At 43.3% G+C, this 25,081-nt stretch overlaps 1 protein-coding gene across 2 annotated transcripts in view; it reads left to right on the plus strand.

Annotated features, from left to right (window-relative positions):
• The window catches only part of SH3RF3 (SH3 domain containing ring finger 3), a 208,301-nt gene that overhangs the window by 34,508 nt on the left and 148,712 nt on the right, over nt 1-25,081 (plus strand). The window lies entirely within an intron of this gene.

A 25,081-nucleotide genomic window follows, 5' to 3' on the forward strand; every position in this document is an offset into this window, starting at 1 on the left:
CTTATTAAGTTTCAGCACTGCTGCTACATCAGATGCTTCCAGCACTAAAGACTTTGTTACAGGTTCTCATGAGCAATGTGTAACTATCCAGTATGGTCAAATCCTTGGCTTACTTTTTTTTAACAGGGAATGAAAGGGTTCCAAACTATTTGCCCTGATGAATTTATTCATACAGTAAGTCAAGAATGTTCTGATGCATTTGATGGTTGGTTGTTCACGTTGCCTCTGACTTAAGGGTCAGAACCTCAAACAGATATCATTTCTTTCTAACCATATTGACTAAGAGCAGATAATTACTCTCGACAGCTAGAACAACTGTAGTTAGGAACCACAAAAAAGATGTTCAGGTAATGCTCCTCTGCTGGGCCGTCCAATGCTCTGTGCAGAGACTGAATTCTCTGTTCTGCAGTAATAAGGACTAGTGTATAACTCATAATTCATTTATTTGAAATATGAATTATCGGACAAGTTTCAACGGAAACCAACTTACTGCAAAGCGTACTTGTGTTTCTGAAGGAAATAATCAGAATCGGACTGAATAGGCATTATGTGCTCTACAGAATCACACTTAGAGGCTGTGCTAACCAGAGAGCAATGTGTTATTGGATAAACAGATTCTCACGTTTATCTATATATTTTAGAAAGTTGGTTGTTTGCCTGCTTGCTATGCATTTGGATACATCTTAAGATATTGTAATTGAATTTTGCGTGATCGTTCCTGAAATCAAGTAGCAGGTGGTTTCTTTGGGTCTATTTTGGATACATTTTGGTGCCTTTTTGAGCACGATGAGGAACTGAACATTTAAAAATGCTGGGTATGAGACTCCAAGTATACTGTAACTTAATGCTGCGTTATTTGTGATTCACCAGTTTGAACATAGACCACTAAATGTATTAGTTTTGCTATGTCCTGATGGTTATTGGCTTGTAGTAACGTGGAGGTGCATCATTTTCTTCTCTTTTTGTCTTCCAAATCTTTGTCGATGTTTACGGCTTTTTACCTTAGTATTCATCTAAAATGTTGCATCCAGTGCTAGACCACAACATTTGAAAATGTCCTGTAGTTTCAGTGAAACAACTTCTCTGTAATGTTCTCACTAGACTTTAAGCCTATTGAAATCACTGGGCTTAGCACTGCACTGGGTTGCAGCCAATGTGTTTTTCATTGTATCATGTGTCTTCTGGAAGATGTTTATGTATTCTCATGGAGTTGGGAGACCAGTGATCTTAGATACGGTTATGGTTCTGAAAACAAAACACATAAAACTAGAGAGAAAATCAAGCTTTTTTCCCCCTCTATCCCAAAATGAGAGAAAGGAGTTGAATACTTTTCTTTCTCCCATTTTCTTTCTATAGCTTTGGAATCCTGTTTTGTGCACAAGCCAAGATTTTGTGGGTTTTGGCAAGCCGCTCATACCTTGTTCCCCTTGGATGTTTATAAGTACATCTCAGTATAGGTTACATTTAGATGGAATAAGCATGAAGTATAAAGGACCCTCTGAAAAAGATATTTGCGGTGCTAAGACATTTCTTGACAAGGGAGGAGGTAGGGAGGAGGGATTCAAGCACAGTATCACATTTTCATGTTGTTATTTCTTTGTCCCATAATGACATGAATGCATTGATTTAAGCTAGCGTATTAGACTTCATCATTTTGTGAGGCCCATTTACCTTGCGGTTTCCTTCAGTTCATTTGCAAGGCATCATTAGCCTGGAATTAGTAGGAAACGGAATTGCATGTGGCTTGTATGAGTTATTGGATTGTTCAGTTACCTTAAACCACAAACTAGCTTGTGGGATATAATATACAGAGGCAACCGAGATTCAATTTAATAGAAAGATTAAACAAAATAATCCTTTATATCTGAATTTCCTCTAACCTGAAAGTCTGCTTTCCCCTAGAGACCTTTAAATTGTTTCTTGTAGTTTGGCATCTGTGCCGCGCCCAAACTGGATTGCAGATGTTCAAATGTTAACATTTCTACTGTAAACCACCTAAGCATACAGACTTGGAAGTAAATCCTCTAGAAATCAATGGGATTTACTTCCGTGTACCTAAGCACAGTTAAGATCAGGCTTTGAGAAATACAGTGCCCACTATTTCCTCGGGGCACATTTGGGCTAGAGAAGGGCTAAGAAGATGGAAAACAAATGAAATCACACAACCTTGGTGTCAAATTGCTTTCCACAGACATAGTAAACACCTGGTTCTGAAAAGCATATTGTGTCTCATTTTGTGAGACTCCTGTGGTTTCCTCCAGTTGTTTTGTAAGAAATCATTAGCCTTGAATTAGTAGGAAACTGAACTGTATGCGACCACTTCAGATGTAAAGGCAGCCAGAGACTCACATGACCATATGGTCTTCCTTATATATGAAATTCCTCTACATAGAATGCAAGTAAGCCAGGAATAGAACCTAGACTGGAACTCTTCATGACACCTAGTTTTCCATATGAGTTAAAATTTGTTTTTTGATGGGGAGGAGCATCCTGTTGTGCGAGCCTTCATCTAAAACAGGAAGTGGTGCAGCTTGAAAATAGGTTTGTTAGCTAGGTAAGAACTAGGTCATGGTATTAGTCAGTGGTGGCAAATGTTTTTGGTCAGAATGTCATGTCAGATCTAAAGCATGAGGCGGTTACCTGGTTCATGCATCACAGTAAATTGTGGATCATGGTGATCCACAGTGCTGAAATCACAGTTGCTCTGCTTCCCCCCCCCCCCACTCCTGCTGCCCCCATGCTGCCAGTGAGTAAGCCATGATGTGGCTTGTTGTGTTGTCTGAACTCCTGGCTAATGGTTAGCTTTCCTTCAAACAAACCTCAAGTGGTAACCAAGGTTAGTTCTCAACTTACTGATCATGGTTTGGTGGGGGGAAAAGAATCACTAGAACAAGTTTGGATGCTACAAAAAGCAAGATTATGGCTTGTTTGTTGCCAATGCAATAGCAGGAGCAGGAGAGGAGCAAAGTGCCTGTGATTTCAGCTGTGTGCACCAGCACTCTGTTCATTCACATTGATCTCTGCTTCAACATGATGTGTGGACCAGGACATAGCCAGTCTAGCATGTACAACATTTCATTTGAAGGTCTGCATTTGGTTTTGACTGCAGTTCTTTCTACTGACAAGGCACAAATCTGAGCATGAAAACAGCACAACTTGTGTATAGACCTGATTATAGTGTTAGCATGTGTCCTCCTTTACACTTGTATATTGCTACACAAGTACACCCAAGGAACAGGTGTTGCGGTTTTAAATTAGAACCATGGTACACCATGGCAAAACAGGTATTTCAGAGAAAACGAGTAAGTAACTGATGGTTGCAGTTAATTGTTTCCTGCAGTTGTGTGGGAGTAGTGATAGGGCAGAAAAAGACACACCTCCGTAGTTCCCTGCCTGTCATAGTTTGCGAGCCTTTAGCTAGTTAAAATTTAAAACAGGATATGATTCTTAGTTAGGCACTTCATAATACGTAACATCACATGTCAATATTTCTTCAGGAGTGTTTTGATGGTTCGTGTTTGGGAATTACCTTTGTGAAGAAATCAAGGGAAGGCTTTCTGTACACCGCTCCCTTTTGTAGTTAGAAGCTCAGATTTAAGACTAGTTTTTCATTAGCAAAAGCCATTTAAAACAAAAAAACCCTGTTGATACCCACCCCCCTTAAATGAACTTGAAGTGCTTGAATACTTTCAAAAATCACATCAAAAGACATATAGGCCAAGATCCAGAGAACTGAGAAAACAAGACCATGCTTCTCTGCACATAGTTGCACATACCCAAAGAAATTGTGTTAACATGAAATGAATATATTGTGGCACACCACCCAAACTCCGAGTGGTGTGAGATTCTAGGCCCTTGCCCAGGGTTCAGTTTCCTCGGATTGAGGGACAGCAGGGACTGTGGTGTTTTTAGGATATATAGTTTATTTACATATATATACAGTCAGGACCTATGATGAAGGGGCTCCCAGCATTAACACCCCAATCGAATCCCCGCGATGGAGTGAGCTCCCATTGCTCGGTCCCTGCTCCTGCCAACCTAGCAGTTCGAAAGCATGCCAGTGCAAGTAGATAAATAGGTACCGCTCTGGCGGGAAGGTAAACAATGTTTCCGTGCGCTGCTCTGGTTTCGCCAGAAGCGGCTTAGTCATGCTGGCCACATGACCTGGAAGCTGTACGCCGGCTCCCTCGGCCAATAAAGCGAGATGAGCGCCGCAACCCCAGAGTTGGGCACGACTGGACCTAATGGTCAGGGGTCCCTTTACCTTTAGGGTCTTGCTACTCCCATAGCCAACAGCCTTGCATTCCGATGGAAATCAGGCATGGCTATGTCTGTCCCAGCTGCCCAGCCTGCAGTCTTGCTTCTATCTTTTAGCTCACACACACCACTCCCAACTCTGGCCTTCCCACCACCACTACCAAGAAGTTGAGGGAGGGGACCCCACCCATTTTCTGCATGGCATGGAGCCATGTCCTTTGTTACCTTCATGATCCATACATAGAGGGCCATTACCAAGAAACTCGTCTGACTTTTTCAACAATTTGAATCCTTGCTTAGATTTGAATACTTGCTGTATTCAGAGATTAGAAGGGCCTGAGGCATATAGCCTACTGCCCCCACCCCCCACTCCACAACTCATAACAAGATTTTATTCTTCATTATATTTGTATCTTTCCCTTCCTCCAGCATCTTCAAGGTATTGTACAAGGCAAGGTAATTTGCACATATGGAGCAGATTTATTTTTTTTTTTAATTAACCTCATACAACATTCCTTGCAAGCTGCTTTCACAGGTGGAAGGTTATTTTTGAGTGTAAAATAGCTTCTCTGGAGGAGGGCCATTTTGACACTATCTCCAAAGAACCATTTCAAGGCAAGGCCAAATCAATAGCAAGCCAACTAGGAGAGTTTGACTAAAGACACAGCTTGACCTCAGTAATCCAAAACCCAAATTATAGGGTCTAATCATAGCAATAGTCTTTCCTGTCATGTATCTCTGGAATTAAACAAAGGTATCACTAAGTAGAATCTTCGCATACTGTTCTCACGTTTAATTCACTACTATATACCATAAGGGATAAGTCTCAAGTCAGATGTAATCTGATAAAAGGGGGAAATGAGATCTGTTTGAGTACCATATATTTTTTTTGCAGAAGGATCAAGGATGTTCCCTTGTTCTTGTTTTTAGAGCAAATGGTGTTGAAGGCTTGAGATAAATACACAAAGCTAGTTATGTTTCCCAAACTTACACTATAATTCTTGTCTTGTCAGAAGAATTGTCTGCATATATAAAATGGGACTGGAAAAGAGCATATCCCCACAGTATTTTCATTATTTCTGGCTCTACACATTTAGCTTGCAGCAGTGATATTTTTTCAGCCAGTATGTCCATCCATGAGAAACTTGACTTAAATGACAGTGTCTGCTCCTTTCATCATTGTACAGCATTTACCCTAGTTGGCCCATACATTTCTGTAGAGTTTCTACAGAGTAGTGAATCTCAGTCAGCCATAATTCATCAACTGTGGAAAATAGTTTTGCTTGCCTATCTTCTGTGGGACAACCAGTGTCATATAACAAAAACACTTGTCTAATTAACACATGAAGGGGTTAAGACCATAGAGTCACCTGTCTTGCCAGGCTTAGCTGGGTCACTCCCCCTCACCTTGAGAGGAAGGTAATCAAGCCTATTGTTCTCTTCCCACTCTACATGAGAAGCTCAGCATGTAAAGAGGTCTGAGCTGGTTCCTCCAAGCTCAGACCACATGGCCCTAACAAGCCATTCTTGTGTTTATATAACAATAAGTAAGGAGCTTTCACCACTGTAACTAAGCCAGGTTTTACTGCCTATGTTTTCTGACTGATGTATGGAAAAGCACACGGACCTGACCTCTTAAACATTATTTTAACATTTCTTATGTACCTGGGAGTAGTTCCTCAAGCCTTCACTTACAAGGTCCTTTGAACAAGAAGGTTACTTCTGCTTCCCACTCACCACCACAATATCTGTTAGATTTGTCCATAGCTGGGTCAGGTGGGGTGGGAAGAACAGGAGAAGTCACTTGCCCCCAGAAAGAAGGAAGGAAAACAACAAGGGAACATATGATATAACATAAAACAACAAGGGAACATATAAGGTTGACTTACACCAGGTGAAACTATTGGCCCATGTAGCCCGGTACAGTCTAATTGACTGACAACAGCTCTACACTGCCTCAGGCAGAGTACTCTACTAGCACTGAGATCCTTAAAAACTGTGGAGCTACCACTGAGCTGTGGCGGCTTTCTTCCTCCAATAAAAACATTATTACTGTGAGGATGAGTAGGAAACGGCTATAGTGTCTCTTAGCATAGGCTAAGGGAAGGTTGAATGGAGACACTTCCTCCACAGTGTCTTTCAGACATAGTGGCTTTCAGAATTAGTAGCCACTACAGAGGCTTGGAGGCTTCTATAGATGTGGTGTCTCATTAAAAGGCTTACATGAGAATTAGAGATGGGGGGTCTGTGGCCCTTCAAATATTGCCGGAGTCCATCTCCCATTAGCTCCAGCCACATAGGTGCTAACTCCCTGGGGTCCTGAGTGCCCCAGCACCCACAAAATTCCCCATGAGGGGGCTGGGCACCCACAAATTTTGATACCCGGGGCCATGCACACTGTATGGCACCCACGGCCCTGGGCACCCACCGTCACAGGGCCAAGCTGGCACTCCTGTCCAGCCAGCAAGGCTAGTGATCAGGGATGATGGTAGTTGTAGTACTACAACATCATCTGGGGGACAACATGTTTTCCCACCCTTGATCTGAAGCAGTCCTAAAAGTATGGAGTATTTATCAAACCATTTTGATAAATAAAGACTTTGTCCTGTATACTGAGCCCTTTGCCGTTTGTAAAGCTGGCAAGAATCCTGTTAATGTTATTTCTTGAGCCAAATCCCTGGGCACATCAAGCTGAGGTTTGAACTTTGTGCCTCAGGGCCCTCTCCACCAGTTATGCATGATTATGCAGGTCTATTCTCCAAGGGTTTTGCTGAGGTACAATAGAATATATCAACTTTAGAGCTTATTTTATTATTCTGTTAAAGTCTTAATGAATATTTCCTTCTAAAGCATGTGCCTAAACAGTAATTCTTTTTTCTCAGTAAAAATAATATTACATTAATTCTTGCCATGGGAATATGTTAGCGAACATGTTTGCTGTAGGTAAGCCAGTTATGGATACGAATTTCTGGGCAAGTAGCAGCACATGGCACAGAAAAGGTCAAAATCATTTGAGGTATAAAAGTTGTGTTTAACTGAGCAATGCAGAAATGAGATTCATTACTTGCAATTAATCCTCAAGGTTCCTGAATGTCAACTTACAAAGGCAGCAGTAGATGCGGTTCATGGGAGGTAATTAATATTTGTTATTGCACTCTTTTTAAAAGACTGCAGTTGAAAGGACTAGCCTGTGTCTGTTTACGACCAAGGCAATTTATTTTTGTGATAGTATTCTCTACAAAGCCATAAAAAACATTTTCCTGATAAAGGTGCCTACAGTTTGGTAGCAATTATGGTCTCCCTTTGTTGTTTTCTTATGATTAGTACATGCTTTTTTTAATTAAATGGTATTAATTCATAAATATAAATCAACATATATACCAGGTCAGGGCAAAACCTGGCAGATCAGATTGGAGCATGGAGGATATTGAGTTAAAACAAATGTCAAAATCTCTGTCAGGCCAGAAATGAAGCTTGTTGGCTTTTCAGACCTTGATAGCTAGGTGCCCACTGCAAAGCATTTTTATTGTTGCAGGTAGTATAATATAATGGTTGATCAGCCACTACAATAGCTATGTCTCTGACTAAGAAAAGGCCCAGTGCATATAGAATATCTGGGGCAAATTCTTAAAGTTGTGTGTATGTGCATGTCAGTTATTCAGACTAAAAAACATAAAATAGTTAAGGAGTACCCTATCAGTGTTGCTATTTTTGTCGTCATTAGGTTCATATTAGCAACATGATGTGGTGATAGTTTAAGTCAGTGTAGCTCTGAATCCAAAGCTTCCTCATGCAACTGGAAATGCACTTCCATTCACACAAGTAAAGGTAAAGGACCCCTGACAGTTAAGTCCAGTTGCAGATGACTCTGGGGTTGCGGCGCTCATCTCGCTTTACAGGCCGAGGGAGCCGACGTTTGTCCGCAGACAGTTTTTCCGGGTCATGTGGCCAGCATGACTAAGCCGCTTCTGGCGCAACGGAACACTGAAACCAGAGCAGCACACAGACACACCATTTACCTTCCCGCCAGAGCAGTACCTATTTGTCTACTTGCATTTTTGGCGTGCTTTCGAACTGCTAGGTTGGCAGGAGCAGGGACCGAGCAACGGGAGCTCACCCCGTCGCGGGGATTTGAACCGCCGACCTTCTGATCGGCAAGCCCAAGAGGCTCAGTGGTTTAGACCACAGCGCCAAAGCAGTCCCCAATTCTCTCCTCCTGCTGAAGCTTTCCATGTCACATTCCACTCTGTTCTGGATGGTTTAATTTGGGAGTGGAGAGTCTGTAGGAAGGTGGAGGGGATAGGAAAGTTCTGCTGCATGGGTGTTCACTCATGCATCTTTGGATCCAAGCCACTGAATTCATATCTGAAAGAAAAAGGGAAAAAGCGAGTTCTGTAGAGTGCCGTCTCATTCCCCAGTTCTTCTTGTTGTTTGGGAGGCCTGATTGGTAGAGCACATGGTTTGCATTCGGAAAGCCCCTGGTTAATTTCTGTTTGAAAGTGTCTCAGCCAGTTGCAGGGCTAGCGGAGGCCAGTGCCTGAGATCTTAGAAAGGCGCTGCCAGCCTGAACAGTTGCGCAACGGACTAGGTTGACCAATGGTCTGACTCCATATAAGGCAGCTTCATAAAGTCGATTCAGGATGAATAGAAATCTGAGCTGAACTGAAATGATGAGAATTATCAAGACCTTTATTGGGGTGGAGAAAATGGAAAAACCTACCGCCACTGAGGTTTTGTCTCCTCACATTTCCTTACACACACACACACACACACACACACCCCATTGGAGCAATTCTGCAGCTGTTTGTCTTTTTCAGATTTATGGCTGCAACATGTGTTAGGAAGGGCAGTTTTAGCTGAGGATGCTGAGACATTATCTTTCAATTTTCTACCTGGTAATCATCCTCCATGTCTTTGTATTCCTGAAAGTGATGCTGTGGCAGTGACTTCCTTTGAAGGTTTCCATGGCCTTTTCTCATTTTCTTAAGTCACATGAAGGCAAAATGCATAATGAAGAAAGCAGCACTTCATCCAAAAAGCATTCTGAGCAGTTAGGGCGAGCATGAAAACACTGAATGAATTTGTCACAGCTAGCAGTGTAAAATGAAAACTCTTGTGGCAACTGTTCTTACCAAATAAGGAACAACTGGGCTGGATAATATTTCTTCACTAAATATGGAAAGAACCCCTCTCCAAACCAACCCCCTCCATATACATATACTGAGATGAGATTTCATAGGAAAGCTGGAAAAAGACTTTGTGGTTAACCTTTTTTAAAAAGGGGGGAGGAATAACCCAGTGGTTTGATGTTTTCCATTATCTTCTAACAAGAGAGAAATAATAAACTTTCTTTTTTTAAAAAAAATCAACATTCAGTGAAGTAAACAAATCTTCTCTTTCGGTGGTACAAAAGCATATGTGGCCTTGTTTGCTATTTAATCTCAGCGAATTCACTGTCAAGTTTTTTTCCCTCCCCCTCCTCATCTTGCTGCAGGGAAATAAGAAGTGGGAAGAATAGAAAAATATAAGAAACAGGAAAGGATAAAGTGATAGGATTAGAGTTGTGTGTCAGCTGGGCAAGAAACTGTTTAGATTTGGTGGGAAGCATTCTTGCTTGTAGTTGAATCAATTAAAATCATGAGCGCAGTTACTGGCAGAATTTACAACTTTTTATAAACCCCTTTTAAGGGAAGTTACCTTTTAGCCACATTATCAGAAAGAAATGAGTCCTGTCTGTATAGATAAGATTATTTTTACATACTCAGTCATTGTACCTGCTGTACACCTGGACCCTGGTCTGGTTCATATGTTGCTAAAAGGGCAGGCCATTTTTAATTTCATTTAGCATGGAGACTCTTTCTCCTTGCTGCTGTTGCTGCTCTGGTGAGTGCTGGGTGGACCGCTCCCTCTGTCCTTGCCGCTGCTTGCCCACCAGGTTTCTCTTACGCACAGCAACCCAGGTCATGTGGACGGGGAGGGGGGGTTGCAGTGATTTTTAGGAAGTCATTAGTCTGCACCAGGCGTCCTATTGGGAAGACCCAGTTTTCTGAGTGCATGTTCTGGAAGTTGGGCAATAGGGGCAGTACAGGATTCCTTTTGGTGTACTGACCTCCCCGCTGCACCAAGGATTCCCTGCCTGAGCTGCTTCAGGTCGTGGCGGACATGCTCCTGGAGACACCTAGCTTGGTTGTCCTGGGGGATTTTAACATCCATGCCAACACGACCTTACAAGGGGCCGCTCGGGACTTCGTGGAAAGCATGGCCTCCATGGGGCTGTCCCTGAATAAGTTTGGCCCAACTCATAGCCGCGGACATGCCTTAGACTTGGTGTTTACCTCTATGGATGTTGGTGATCTGACACTAACTAAAAGCGAAACAAAAGAAGTGCCATGGTCAGATCACTTCCTGGTTCAACTGGACTTCTCCGCAACCCTTCCCCTCTGCAGGCAGGTGGGACCGATTCGGATGGTCCGCCCCCGCCACTTAATGGATCCAATTGGCTTCCAGAGAGTGGTAGGGGATGTTTTATCCCAAGCTGATGGCCTTTCAGCTGATTCCCTGGTGGCACGCTGGAATGCGGAGTTAACCAGGGCTATTGACTGTCTGGCTCCGAAGCGCCCTCTCCGATTGCATGGAGCCTGGACAGCCCCGTGGTTTCCCCCGGAGCTGAGGGCGATGAAACAATCGTTGAGACGGCTAGAAACTAATTGTGAATCAGACCGGACACGGGCTAGAGCTCAACGTCGAGCCTACCAAGTGGCAATGGCGACGGCGAAGAGGGCCTTCTTCGCCGCCTCCATTGCATCTGCAGAAAACAGCAGCAGGAGACTTTTTCATGTGGTTCGCAATCTATCGGAACCACCTGTACCATCGGGGCCTGGTAGGGACCCCAAGATCTCCTGCAATGCTTTTGCAAAGTTTTTTGCAGATAAAGTCGCTCAGATTCAGAAGGAGGTAGACTTCACCGTGGGAGCAGGGCCAGGGTTGGAGAGTGCTAGAGTTCTGTCTGGTCCTGTTACATGGGATCAATTCCAATCTGTTACCTCCGAGGATGTGGACAGGCTGCTTGGACAAGTGAAACTGACCACCTGTCTCCTTGATCCTTGTCCATCCTGGCTGATAAAAGCGAGCCGGGAAGGGCTGGGCGATGGGCTCTGCGGGGTGGTGAATGCTTCCCTCTGTGAGGGAGCCTTCACAGACCCGCTGAAAGAGGCGGTCATTAAACCGCTTCTTAAAAAAAATCTTTAGACCCAGCCAATTTGGCCAACTGTCGCCCAGTCTCAAAACTACCATTCTTGGGCAAGGTGATTGAGCGGGTGGTTGCTGAACAACTCCAAGCACGCCTGGAGGATGCGGACCATTTGGATCCCTTCCAATCGGGATTCAGGCCTCACCATGGGACTGAAACTTCCTTGGTCGCGCTGGTTGATGATCTCCGGCGGGCTAGGGACAAAGGTGAGAGCTGTTTCCTAGTTCTGCTGGATCTCTCAGCGGCCTTTGACACCATTGACCATAACATCCTTCTGGACTGTCTAGAGGGGCTGGGAGCTGGGGGCACTGTTATACGGTGGTTCCGCTCCTTTCTCCTGGGCCGTGTCCAGAAAGTGGTGGTGGGGGGGAGTGAGTATTCAGACCCTTGGGCTCTCACTTGTGGGGTGCCTCAGGGTTCCGTCCTCTCCCCCATGCTTTTTAATATCTATATGAAGCCACTGTGAGAGATCATCTGGGGGTTTGGACTGGGTGTTCATCAGTATGCAGATGACACCCAGCTCTACCTCTCCTTTAAATCAGAACCAGTGAAGGTGGTGAAGGTCCTGTGTGAGTGCCTGGAGGCGGTTGGAGGATGGATGGCGGCTAACAGATTGAGGTTGAATCCTGACAAGACAGAAGTACTGTTTTTGGGGGACAGGGAGCGGATGGGTGTGGGGGATTTCCTGGTCCTGAATGGGGTAACTGTGCCCCTGAAGGACCAGGTGCGCAGCCTGGGAGTCATTTTGGACTCACAGCTGTCCATGGAGGCGCAGGTTAGTTCTGTGTCCAGGGCAGCTGTCTACCAGCTCCACCTGGTACGCAGGCTAAGACCCTACCTGCCCGCGAACTGTCTCGCCAGAATGGTGCATGCTCTAGTTATCTCCCGCTTGGACTACTGCAATGCGCTCTACGTGGGGCTACCTTTGAAGGTGACCCGGAAACTGCAATTAATCCAGAATGCGGCAGCTAGACTGGTGACTGGGAGTGGCCGCCGGGACCACATAACACCAGTTCTGAGAGATCTGCATTGGCTCCCAGTACGTTTCCGAGCACGATTCAACATGTTGGTGCTGACCTTTAAAGCCCTAAACGGCCTCGGTCCTGTATACCTGAAGGAGCATCTCCACCCCCATCGTTCAGCCCGGACACTGAGATCCAGCGCCAAGGGCCTTCTGGCAGTCCCCTCATTGCGAGAAGTGAGGCTACAGGGAACCAGGCAGAGGGCCTTCTCGGTAGTGGCGCCCGCCCTGTGGAACACCCTCCCATCAGATGTCAAAGAGATAAACAACTACCTGACATTCAGAAGACATCTTAAGGCAGCCCTGTTCAGGGAAGTTTTTAATATGTAACGCTGTACTGTTTTTAACACTTGATTGGGAGCCGCCCAGAGTGGCTGGGGAAACTCAGCCAGATGGGCGGGGTATAAATAATAAATTATTATTATTATTATTATTATTATTATTATTATTTCCTTTTGGACAGGTTGCACCATCCTAAATGAATCTATGCTTCATGTAGATGTTTCTGAGTGACATGGATTCCCTACACTACAGCCATTCCAATCTGGCTTGAGACCTGGATATAGCTTTTGGACTTGGCCACCCTGATTGATTTCCTTTATAGGGAGAGAGATAGAAGGGGGGTTTATTGTCCTTGACCTCTCTGCAGCTTTTGACACCATGTTACCCTCCTGGTGTGACTGTGAGTTGGGTGTTGCGTTGGAGTGGTTCTTGTTACCACATAATAGCACTGGGAAACTCTCGTTTGGCCCCATGTCATTTATGAGGTTGGGTCCTGCAGGGTTCAGTTTTCTCTCCCGATTCAGTTTGACATATATATATATATATATATATATATATATATATATATATGAATGAAATCACGGATAGGTTTGGAGGACAGGGCCATCAGTATGCTGATGACACCTAGCTCTGTCTCTCCATTCAGTCTGAATGAGAAGATGCTGTGCAAGTACTTCACCATTGATGGTCTGGCTAAAGGCTAATAACCTGAAGCTCACAAGCTGATGGTTCTGTGGGTTGGCATCCTACAGCTACTCTAGTATGATTAAAAGGCCCATCTAAAATCTGCCAAACATTTCAGTAAATCAGCTCTGCCTCCTGGTGTACTTGTTCTTCTGTGTGAGTGACAATTACAAAGGAAATTTGGGGGAAGGAAAGGGATGCAAGCTTGCAAATTCTATCTACACAAGTATCTGCATAATGTAATGTAGGGGTGTTATATATTTTTTATTGCAGAACTATATCTCCCTGTGTTATTGTAGTCACTTTTCAAAATTATTCATTTCAAAGGTAACTCAAGCTGCCCCCACCTCCAAGAATGTAATCAACTTGGTGCTCCTGCAGGTGTGAAAGAGGTTTTGAACTGTCAATGGAAGAGGAAGTGAGGCAACTTTTGCCCAGTTTCACTTTCCCTTGCACCACCTTCCATGCTTTTCTGGAACTCTCTGGAACTTATTTTAGAGTTGCCAGGGGCTTCAAATACTAATACACAGCACTGAAACTGCTTTGCAACCTGATATACATCGAAATCATTTAGCATTCTACTTTGTATTTTGTTGATGTTAGAAGCATCTGGTGGAAAAAATGGGGTATAAACTAAAGAAAACAACACTGGGTTTTGTTGTAGGATAAGCTGATACTGTGAAAAGCAAAGGTGGCATAGAATAGACATTAATTTATCTTAGTTTCTCAGCATAGGGTAGGCATGTGTACATTGTTTACAAGCTACAGGCACAGCTGATCTGGTGCTTGTCCAGGGATCCACAAATTTTGGCTGGTCTTCATAGCTAGCTGTTAATTGTGGCTGCTCCCATCTCTACCTCTTCCCTGAATACTCTGGTATGTGTACAGGATGTGTCCCTTTGTGAAGGGAGGGGTCAGCTTTGCAGAAAACTCAGAAACAGCAATATTTTCTACCCTCATTGAGTGCTGCAGCCTCCCCCTCCATAATTGATAGGTGGCAATTAGGCTAACCAACTAATTGGTTTTTTTCTTTGTTGTTGTTTAGTCGTTTAGTCGTGTCCGACTCTTTGTGACCCCATGGACCAGAGCACGCCAGGCACTCCTGTCTTCCACTGCCTCCCACAGTTTGGTCAAACTCATGCTGGTAGCTTCGAGAACACTATCCAACCATCTCGTCCTCTGTCGTCCCCTTCTCCTTGTGCCCTCCATCTTTCCCAACATCAGGGTCTTTTCCAGGGAGTCTTCTCTTCTCATGAGGTGGCCAAAGTATTGGAGCCTCAGCTTCACGATCTGTCCTTCCAGTGAGCACTCAGGGCTGATTTCCTTAAGAATGGATAGGTTTGATCTTCTTGCAGTCCATGGGCCTCTCAAGAGTCTCCTCCAGCACCATAATTCAAAAGCATCAATTCTTCGGCGATCAGCCTTCTTTATGGTCCAGCTCTCACTTCCGGTTTTTTTCTAGGAGACAGAAATGGAAAAAAGAGAGAGCAAAGGAAGGAAGGAGTGAAGAGGAGGAGAAAGAGAAAAGTATATTGGTGGGGAATTAGAAAAGGGGTGGCTCTGCTCACTGGTAGTTTTGGCCTGTTGATAGCCAACTCCATCCCTGCCTACTCCTGATTTTTCACCCCTGTAAAAAGATTACATCCAAGGGCCTTCTGCCCTAAACATAAAAAAGGTTCCCTTATATACTCAGTACAACCCTGTGCTTCAGGTAAATCAATATATGATTGTAATCCTGTTTCTTTCTGGGGGGGGGGAGGGGAGGGAACCCAGTGCAATTGAAGCATGCATTGGAATGAAATATTCAGATACAGTGCTTACATTTCTAAATACCATTAGCCACTTTGAAGCAGGAAATTCTTTTCAACGCATATGTATAACAAGCGCTTTCCTGCTTCACGCAATTAAAAAATGTATGCCATTTTTTTGGGGGGGGATAGGTATTAATTGTGATGCGGCTTTGAATGAAAGAAAGAAAGGAAATTGCTAAGTATGGGGAGTTATTTCTGTCACTGAATACGCCTTAAGTGAATGAATGACTAGCGCGGCAGTTTTTTCTGGCAGCTGGAATTTCAAAAGAAATTGAGGGGAAGAAAGGTTAGCGATTAGAAAAGAAAGGCCTGACCTCTATTCCAGACTTAAGTAAAAAAGTATGAGAAATACTCCCCTGAACTGCCAAAGCCACCTGTGGATTAGCGGCAGTGGTAGCAGTTAAGCTGTCATTCACCAAAATGGAGGGAAGGCAAGAAAGGTGGCTGTTTGCTTCAAACGTCTTTGGGAGAGGAGGAGGAGGATTTCCATGACAACACATAGCTCAAAAGCATGCAAGCCTCGCAGCCAACTGTAACCAAATAAAATAAAAATGCCTGTTTCTGGAATTCTTGTCAATCTTGGTGGGTTGGGTTTTTCAGCTCAGATACTGAAATTTTCCTGTTACAAGCAAGAAGTGTAGTGGAAGATATTACAAAGTATAGCCAAGCCATCATTTCCAGCCTCGTTTGATCCAGTGTTTAGACAGTATGGCTTAATCCAGGCGTCATGGAAGGTCAGTCTCAACAAAAACAGGAGCATGCTGTAGACTCATGTGTGTTATCCTCTAATAAAGGTAAAGGTAAAGGGACCCCTGACCATTAGGTCCAGTCGTGACCGACTCTGGGGTTGCAGCGCTCATCTCGCTTTATTGGCCAAAGGAGCTGGTGTATAGCTTCCGGGTCATGTGGCCAGCATGACTAAGCCGCTTCTGGCAAACCAGAGCAGCACATGGAAATGCCGTTTACCTTCCCGCCAGAGTGGTACCTATTTATCTACTTGCACTATGACGTGCTTTCGAACTGCTAGGTTGGCAGGAGCAGGGACCGAGGAACGGGAGCTCACCCCATTGCGGGGATTCGAACCACCGACCTTCTGATCGGCAAGTCCTAGGCTTTGTGGTTTAACCCACAGCGCCACCCGCGTCCCTATAACCCTCTAATACATGTGTGCTTTTTGTAAAGTTCAATGCTGCCAATAACTTCTTTACCATGTGTTGTATAAAACCAAATTCAGAAATGTATCCCATCTCCCTTGCAATACAATAATGGGAGTATCTATTATTATAGAAGTCTCCATTGTTCAAGGAAAAGTCACGGCTGATTCCAACCTTCCTCCAAGCTTTGTACCCTTCAGCAGAGCCATTAGGTGCACTGAGGTGATGGCCACTGCTGAAGAAGTGGTGATGGGTAGAAGGTGGCCATTGTGGCTCTGGACTCTTGCTGCTGCCACAGCAGCAAAGAGAGGTGGTGGCAGCTGGACCCCAGCTTAGGATGGGGGAAGGCAGCATCTTCGCATTTTCTGTCAGGGGGGAAATGGGACGGGCTGCCCCTGCTCTTCAGATGTTGCACACTGCAATAGGAGTCGCTTGCTCAGTGTGGCAGAGTCACAGCGGTAAACTCCTAGCAGCAGCAATGCCGCCACTTACTGGGAAGGCAAGGGGCAAGATTGTGGTGGGATTGGGGCTACATGGTGCATGGGTAGAACCAATTCAATCTTTCCACTGGCATGTTGTACAGACATAATATTGCTGCAACCTCACCCCTCCTCTTCCCTGCCAAGAGACTTTGGAGTCATCTGCTGGACCTACCACTACTGGGCTACAACTCCCATCATCCCTGGCCATTGGCCACCTTGACTGGGGCTGATAGAAGGTGGAATCGTAGAATTGTAGGGTTGGAAGGGACCGTATGGATCATCTAGTTCAACACCTGCAATGCAAAAATAGTCACACGAGGAGGATCAAACCTGCAACCTTGGTGTTATCAGCACCATGTTCTTACCAGCTGAGCTATCCCGGTACATACCAATAATATTTGAAGGGTGCCAGACTAGAGAAGGCTTGCTTATTCACTCTTTACCTCTAGGATCCATACTCTTATTTTCTTCTCATGGCCTTGGATATGCTAACTAGGGGGAGATAGAAAGGGAGAGAGATCCACATGATCACTCTGTTCATTCACTTACCAGCTGCTCATGCTCCCACACTGTATATTGACATTTTTCCTCCTCTCTTGTCTCCTTCCTTTTGGATTAAATTTATCTGGTTTAGCTAGCCAAGGTGCTCATTGTTTGTTGAAATACCATTTTCATTAAATAGCAAGTCTGGGAGCAGTCTGTTCAGCTTGACATTGGTAGATGCTTCCCAGATTTTACGGTATACAGATAAGAATTAGGCCACACATACCCCTAATGCCGGAATCTGTTTTGAGCACAAATGCAAGTTACATTTCTGTGCATTTTCTTCTTCTTTTCTCTTAGGGTGTATTGCGGATTTCTGTTTTCTTTTCTTTAGAAAGCATCCTTACAAAAACTTGCAATGATTTATATTTTCGTTTCTTTGAAAGGACACTGGTTCCGTTTTTATAATATCTAGATGGCCATCAAGCATGGGGATATTTCTCATATAAATTATTCTGTAATGTCATAGCACAGCACAGAGAATAGCACTCCCATATCTTAACAACGCCTCGTCTTTTAATGTACAGGGTAATAAAAAGTGGAAAGATACTGCTATGCATCCTTGGATTTAGTAACTTGCCTTAGGGCAGTGAAAGTTTTTTTCCCTGGGAGAACAGAACAATTCCGCCTCCCCCTTAAATCATTTTGTGACAGATAAATATATGCAGGTTGATGCACCAATAATTTTTTTCCCCTTTTGATATTTATCTGTAAAGTAATTATAGCAGCTGCACAAAGCAAAATGACTGCAAATAATGCCGTGTGAAGCCTCCATTTACTGTTTGATGTCTCTTATATATAATTGAGTTTTCATTTTTCTACATTTCAAATTAAACATTTACAAACTTTAAAATATCCAATAACTTCCCTTCTTCTCCTTCCGGTGTTCATATTACATATCATACTTTCCTGCATATTCTACTGTAACCATTCAAATCAATTTTCCACTTTTACATCAATCCAATATTGTTTACTCTGTTGAATTTATCTTAATGCTGCCAGAGTTTTCAGCTGTGTACAATTACTTTTCATATACAGTGGTACCTCGGTTTCCGAACGTCTCCGTTGACGAACATTTCGGTTTTCGAACACTGTAAACCTGGAAGTAAATGCTTCTGTTTTTAAACATGCCTTGGAAGTTGAACATGCCACGCAGCTTCCGCTAAGTGCAAGATCCTGAGGCCTAGCTGTCAGCTATCGAGTTTTTGGTTTTTGAATGTTTCAGAACTCGAACGGTCTTGCGGAATGGATTACATTCAAAAACCGAGGTACCACTGTATTTGATAAATATTTTCCACTCTTCTTTAAATATACGTTCTTCTTGCTGTCTTATTCTCAGTGTTAAACCTGCAAGTTCTGCATATTCTAACATCTTAAGTTGCCAATCCTCATTACAACAAAAAGGACTGGGTTTTTATTGGGGGGGAGACATTTTTTTCAACTCATTATAAATCATTCCCCAATATTATTTCACCTTTCTACATGTCCACCACATATGAAAAAAGTTCCTCCCATTTCTTTACATTTCCACCATGTATCTGATTCTGCTTCATACATCTTAGCCAGTCTACTGGGAGTTAAATACCAACTATGAATCATTTTGTGGGACGCGGGTGGCACTGTGGGTTAAACCACAGAGCCTAGGACTTGCCGATCAGAAGGTCGGCGGTTTGAATCCCCGTGACGGGGTGCGCTCCCGTTGCTCGGTCCCTGCTCCTGCCAACCTAGCAGTTCGAAAGCACGTCAAAGTGCAAGTAGATAAATAGGTACCGCTGCAGCGGGAAGGTAAACGGCGTTTCCGTGCGCTGCTCTGGTTCGCCAGAAGCGGCTTAGTCATGCTGGACACATGACCCGGAGGCTGTACGCCGGCTCCCTCAGCCAATAAAGCAAGATGAGCGCCGCAACCCCAGAGTCGGCCACGACTGGACCTAATGGTCATGGGTCCCTTTACCTTTACCTTTTATGAATCATTTTGAAGTAGTTCTCTTTCAGAGAATAACACACAGTAAATTTCAAATCACTTCTCCAGAGTTTCAGGTCTATATTATGTCCTATATCTATTGCCCACTGTGTCACTGGTGCTTTAACTAGCTCATCTTTTGTTTCCCAGTCTAATAATGTCCTATATTTTAACCGTCTAATAATGTCTTATATTTTAACTCTCGTTTTGGCTTGCGGCACATTTCAGTACCTAACAAAGCCCGGCATTTAGATTTTCCACAGAACATTGCCTATATTAACCATCACTTGCTTGATTCGGACCATCAACCGGGATCAAGTGTTAGCACTGATCCATCATCCCTCCCCTCTCTTCCCTTCCCCCAAGAGCAGGCTGACCCCAGCACAAAGATCCTGGTTTGTGTAACTTAGAGCAGGGGCAGCCAATGTGGTGCCTTTCAGATCAGCTTCAGCTTCAGCCACTATGGCCATTGATCAGAAATTATCACAGTTATAGTCCAAAACATATGGCAGGCACCATGTTGGCTACCCTGACCTAGGATTTCATGTTGCATCTGAACCAAGGAACACTGGTTTAATATTAGTTAGCAGACTGTTGGTTAACAAACCAGGAAAATCACATCATGTTTTATCTTATGTTTCTGGTTTCTTAACCAACATCAAACCAGAGTTCTTTGGTTTGGATTTAAACGGATGCTGTAGCTTAGTATTTCAGCAACTTTGTGCAGAAGCTGGCATGCGATGGGAGGGAGAAGAAAGGAGGAGAGCTCGGTCCTGATAATGGTTTTTATTTTATTTATTATGAATTAAATTTCTATAGGGGAGAGATGGGAAATGAAATGGCATATCCTGGAAGAGGTCATGGCTAGCTGGCTGGAACCTTGGACAGAAATGGTCCACATTGCAAACATTTTGTTGCAGGTCCAACTTGTAAAGCCCTATTTCTAACAGGGGAAGAATATTCGAGCCTGAGACATAGCCTCAGTCTCATGCCAGGCACCATAATGTAGGATTGTATTGCCTCAATAGGATTATAGATGGCTAATTGCATAACATCTAATTTATCGAGACACATACAGTATATTAATCAGCAGGGATATTGCAGATTAATATTTGTGGCTATCAAAACTGGAGAGAAGCTTTTCCTTTCCATTCTTTAGCCAATATGCTGCTGTGCTTTTCCTCTTTGTGATTAACCCTCGCTATGGATTAAAAAATAATGGTTTCTAATTCAGTGAATAAACACAGTCATATTTGTGGCTAGGATACTTGATTTCACAATCAAGCATTAAGCTTAAACAATGCTATGAAAAATGTAATTTAAAAATGCTTAGATAAATGGTGTAATATGTGAGCCTTTGGTGCTATTAAAGAAAAACATATTGTTATATATTTAATAATATTTAAGAGAGCCATTGCTGTTGCAGTTAAGACGATGAATACTTTCATTTTGTTCTGATCCTTTGATGTCCATCAAACCAAATGCTGCAACTAAGAGTGAAAATTAAATTTACCACAACTCAAAGCAGCACAAGGCCATGTCTTTAGGAAAAAGCTAATGCACTAATTTTAATATTTGATAAGGAGATTAGGCTGAACAAATTCAAATAAAGCTGCCAGTTAGTCAAGTGAGATATCAATTCTGATAAGTAAACCAAAAGAACAGTTAAGTGAATAGAGTCCATCTCTGCACTGCCAATTAAACCTGGTCTTCATGTTATGAAAGACACATTTAAAAAATCAAAATTGTTCATTGTGTGTCAATCCTTATGTAGCCAAAACCAGTAGGTGAAATAATTCAGTGGCAGACCCTGGTAATAGTAGTGCTTTAAAATGGCAAAATTTTGTTCCAGGTCTCACTTGAAGCAGTAGCACAGCCAGAGAGGTGTTATGCGTGGGGCTGGCTTCCCAACACATCAGGTTGGGAGGGGGAGGGATGGGGTGGGTGGGTTCGGGTTGGTGCAGTCCATGGTGCTGGAGCCAAGCTTCCCATGTCTTGTTGCCCCCTCTCTCAGTTAGTGGCACCAACTTGTGGTGTTGGGAAGCTGGGAGAGCATTTGAACCCCACCTAAACTGCCTTACCACCCACTACTGACTGCAAGGGGGTTTTATGGTGGCCATGAAGCCTCTGGCAGTGGTTGGCTGAGATTCCCTAAAGTTCCTCTTGGAGGGTCTCTGGTTGCTATTGCCTAAGCTGCTTCAGTCCTAGAAAGGACATTGGGTAGTTAGAAAGGGTAAAAGGTAAAGGGACCCCTGACCATTAGGTCCAGTTGTGTCCAACTCTGGGGTTGCGGCGCTCATCTCACTTTATTGGCTGAGGGAGCTGGTGTACAGCTTCTGGGTCATGTGGCCAGCATGACTAAGCCGCTTCTGGCGAACCAGAGCAGCGCACGGAAACGCCATTTACCTTCCCGCCGGAGCGGTACCTATTTATCTACTTGTACTTGGACGTGCTTTCGAACTGCTAGGTTGGCAGGAGCAGGGACCGAGCAACGGGAGCTCACCCCATCGCGGGGATTCGAACCGCTGACCTTCTGATTGGGAAGCCCTAGGCTCTGTGGTTTAACCCACAGCGCCACCCACATCCCTCCTAGTTAGAAAGGGAGGAAGCAGCAAACCAAGGCAAATGAAAATGACCCTTTGGGTCCCTTCCAACTCTACAATTCTATGATGCTGTGGCTGTCTTACGCTGTCAATATGCTACAAATTTCCTATACAGGTTGCACAGTCTAGTAAAAAAACCGTTGTGGACTTGTACCTTTCGTGGGCATAGTTGCTGAATGTTGTTGCCCATGTTGAGATGTTAACATGGGCAAACACTGAAGAAAGAGGATATCTTAATCATGCAAAGATATCTTAATAGTTTGTTCTCTCCTTTTGATATTATCTCGTGAATATTTCGAACAAAGAACACAAACCTTCTCAAAGTCTGTGTAATGAACTTGTTTCTAAATTCACAAAGACCTTCTGCTGTGAAAGCAATTGCCAAGATATACCTCTGCAGTGTTCACAGCAGATGGGAAAGAGTGGTTTCCTGGCCTAGCTAACCATCGGGAGGGACTCTGTGCCAAGACATAATTGTGCTGATTTGTGTACAGATTCCAAAACCTGTGTTTGATATGCAGACTGTGACGGCATGAAGGGTTAGAGTTTTGGCAGTGTTGGGAATGCTCCCAATACATATGGCAAACAATGCACTTACTGAAAAGAAGAATTGGTATACGTGGCTGAGAATTTAAAGTCATACTTAATCCATCACCCTGCTCCTTATCTTCTAAACACTTGTGTATACTTTGCCATCTGTCTTTGTGTTTTAATCACAGTTGCTATTGTGAATGGCTGTTTTCTCCGCCTCTGCATTGTTTAGCCAAGTAAATAAAATCATATGAAATTTAACTGTTTCCTATACCAGGGGTAGGCAGACTTCTGGCATCTCAGAGCTATTTTGGTTTTTTTCTAGATCCTAAGATCTACCAGCCAGTGCCAAGTGCAAAAGACATATACAGTGGTACCTTGGTTCTCAAACGCCTTTGTACTCAAACGCCTTGGTTCCCAAATGCTGAAAACCCGGAAGTAAGTGTTCCAGTTTTTTAACGTTTTTCAGAAGCCAGTGTGGCTGTCAGCTATTGTTTCTGAGGTCCCTGCACCAGTCAGAAGCTGTGCCTTGGTTTACAAATATTTCAGAAGTTAAACGAACTTCCGGAATGGATTACGTTTGGTGCTTTTGTTTTTGCTATTTATTTTGCGTTTTTGTTTTTGAGGGTTTTTCGGTTACTTTGTTTTTGTGACTGCGTGGAACCCAGTTCACATACAGATTGATTGATTGATTGATTGATTGTGTGACTGCGGAAATGGATAAAAGCCCCCCATCCAAACAATGACTATCATCATTAAGTTTGAGAACCAAAGTACTTAGAGATAAAAACAGGGTGCCTCTGAACATATAAATTTATTTTAAGTACAAGAACTGAACTGATCTCACTGTCATTTCCTTGGAAAGTTCACACCTCTAAGCTTTCTTCATTTCATCTGTTGCTGGTCATTCAGTGGTAGAGGAGAAAATTAGGATAAAAGTGGGTGTTCACAAACTTTGTCAATGCAATCTTCTCAGGTACAGCAATCTTAAGTGGGGCTAGGGAAGGGTGGAGCAGCCTATCTATTACTGTATGCCCAGCTCTGCCAGCTTATGCCAGCCATGATGGAAAGGTGGAAGGTTTGTTTGTTTTGTTTTTCCCTTTGCATTTTTGCTACACCAGCTCTAAACTGGCATAACAACAACAACAACAACAACAACAACAACAACATTGGGAATTGACCCATTAGATCAGGGGTCAGCAAACATTTTCAGCAGGGGGCCAGTCCACTGTCCCTCAGACCTTGTGGGGGGCCGGACTATATTTTTTTTGGGGGGGGGGGATGAATGAATTCCTATGCCCCACAAATAACCCAGAGATGCATTTTAAGTAAAAGGACACATTCTACTCATGTAAAAACATGCTGATTCCCAGACCATCCTCAGGCCGGATTTAGAAGGCGATTGGGCCGGATCCGGCCCCCGGGCCTTAGTTTGCCTACCCATGCATTAGATTAAGTGTAATCAAGCAGCTGTTTGAGTTACGTTTATTGGAAAATACGAGGGGAACACAGGTCTGTAATTGTTTAATAGTCCTAAATATATGAAATATTTATGACATCTGGGTGGCTCATCAGAGTTTGAACTGTGGTCAGGGCACTGGAGTAACTCAATTGCTTAGTAGATAAAGTCCAGGCACTTCATATATAGAAAACTTTGAAACTAAAAGAGCTATTGTGGTGGCAAACAAAGCCTATGTATTTGTAGATCTAAAATTTCACAAAATAAAGAGTTATGTTTGTTTTTTGTTGTCAGACATTCCAGATATAACCACCACTTGAAAACAAAAATGTAAATTTATTCTTATCCATCATCCCTACTCAAAATAGTCATGTTCCTCTGATCCTGTTGTTCATTTGTTAATTAGAAGGGTTTATTTGAGGGAAAGGATTCATTTCCCCCCTGTTATTTATATATTTGGTTGTTTTAACAACAATGATATGTTTTGTAAAGTCAGTTAGAACTAGGGTTAAGGAAAATTGTTTTGCAATAACAAGAAATAGTCTTGAGTACTTTTTGTCATTTTTATTCAGTCAGACCAAATTGACAGATTCTTGGTGCAGATGGTTAAAATTAACACAGTAGACCTCTTTTGATTTTTAATAAGGACATCTTGACAGAAGACTTTGAATTGAATGGTACAAGGGGTGGCAGCAATTGCATTAAATTTGCATTTTCTCCTGTCCAAGCTGCTAGACTTAAAGAAACAAAAGCACTCAAACCGTTGTGGTATAATCTTTTTAGAAACAATCCTAACGGCAGAAATCCAATTAATGAGCAGTCGCAAAATTTTGGTTATCGGCAGATTAAAAACAACCCCCTTAGATCACATTTGAATTGAGCAATACATCTTTCCCCTCTTCCAATTTCTGAGGCTTATTGTCCACTTGGGACTGATGTCACACATTTATATGGAAATTGTGTTCCTATTTATGACACATGGAATTTATGCAGCTAGGGTTTACTGCATATAGCAGGACTATAAATAAATTCTCTGCGTGAGATA

Source organism: Podarcis pityusensis (assembly GCF_964106645.2).
Source record: "Podarcis pityusensis genome assembly, chromosome: 4".
Classification (NCBI taxonomy): Eukaryota; Metazoa; Chordata; class Lepidosauria; order Squamata; family Lacertidae; genus Podarcis; species Podarcis pityusensis.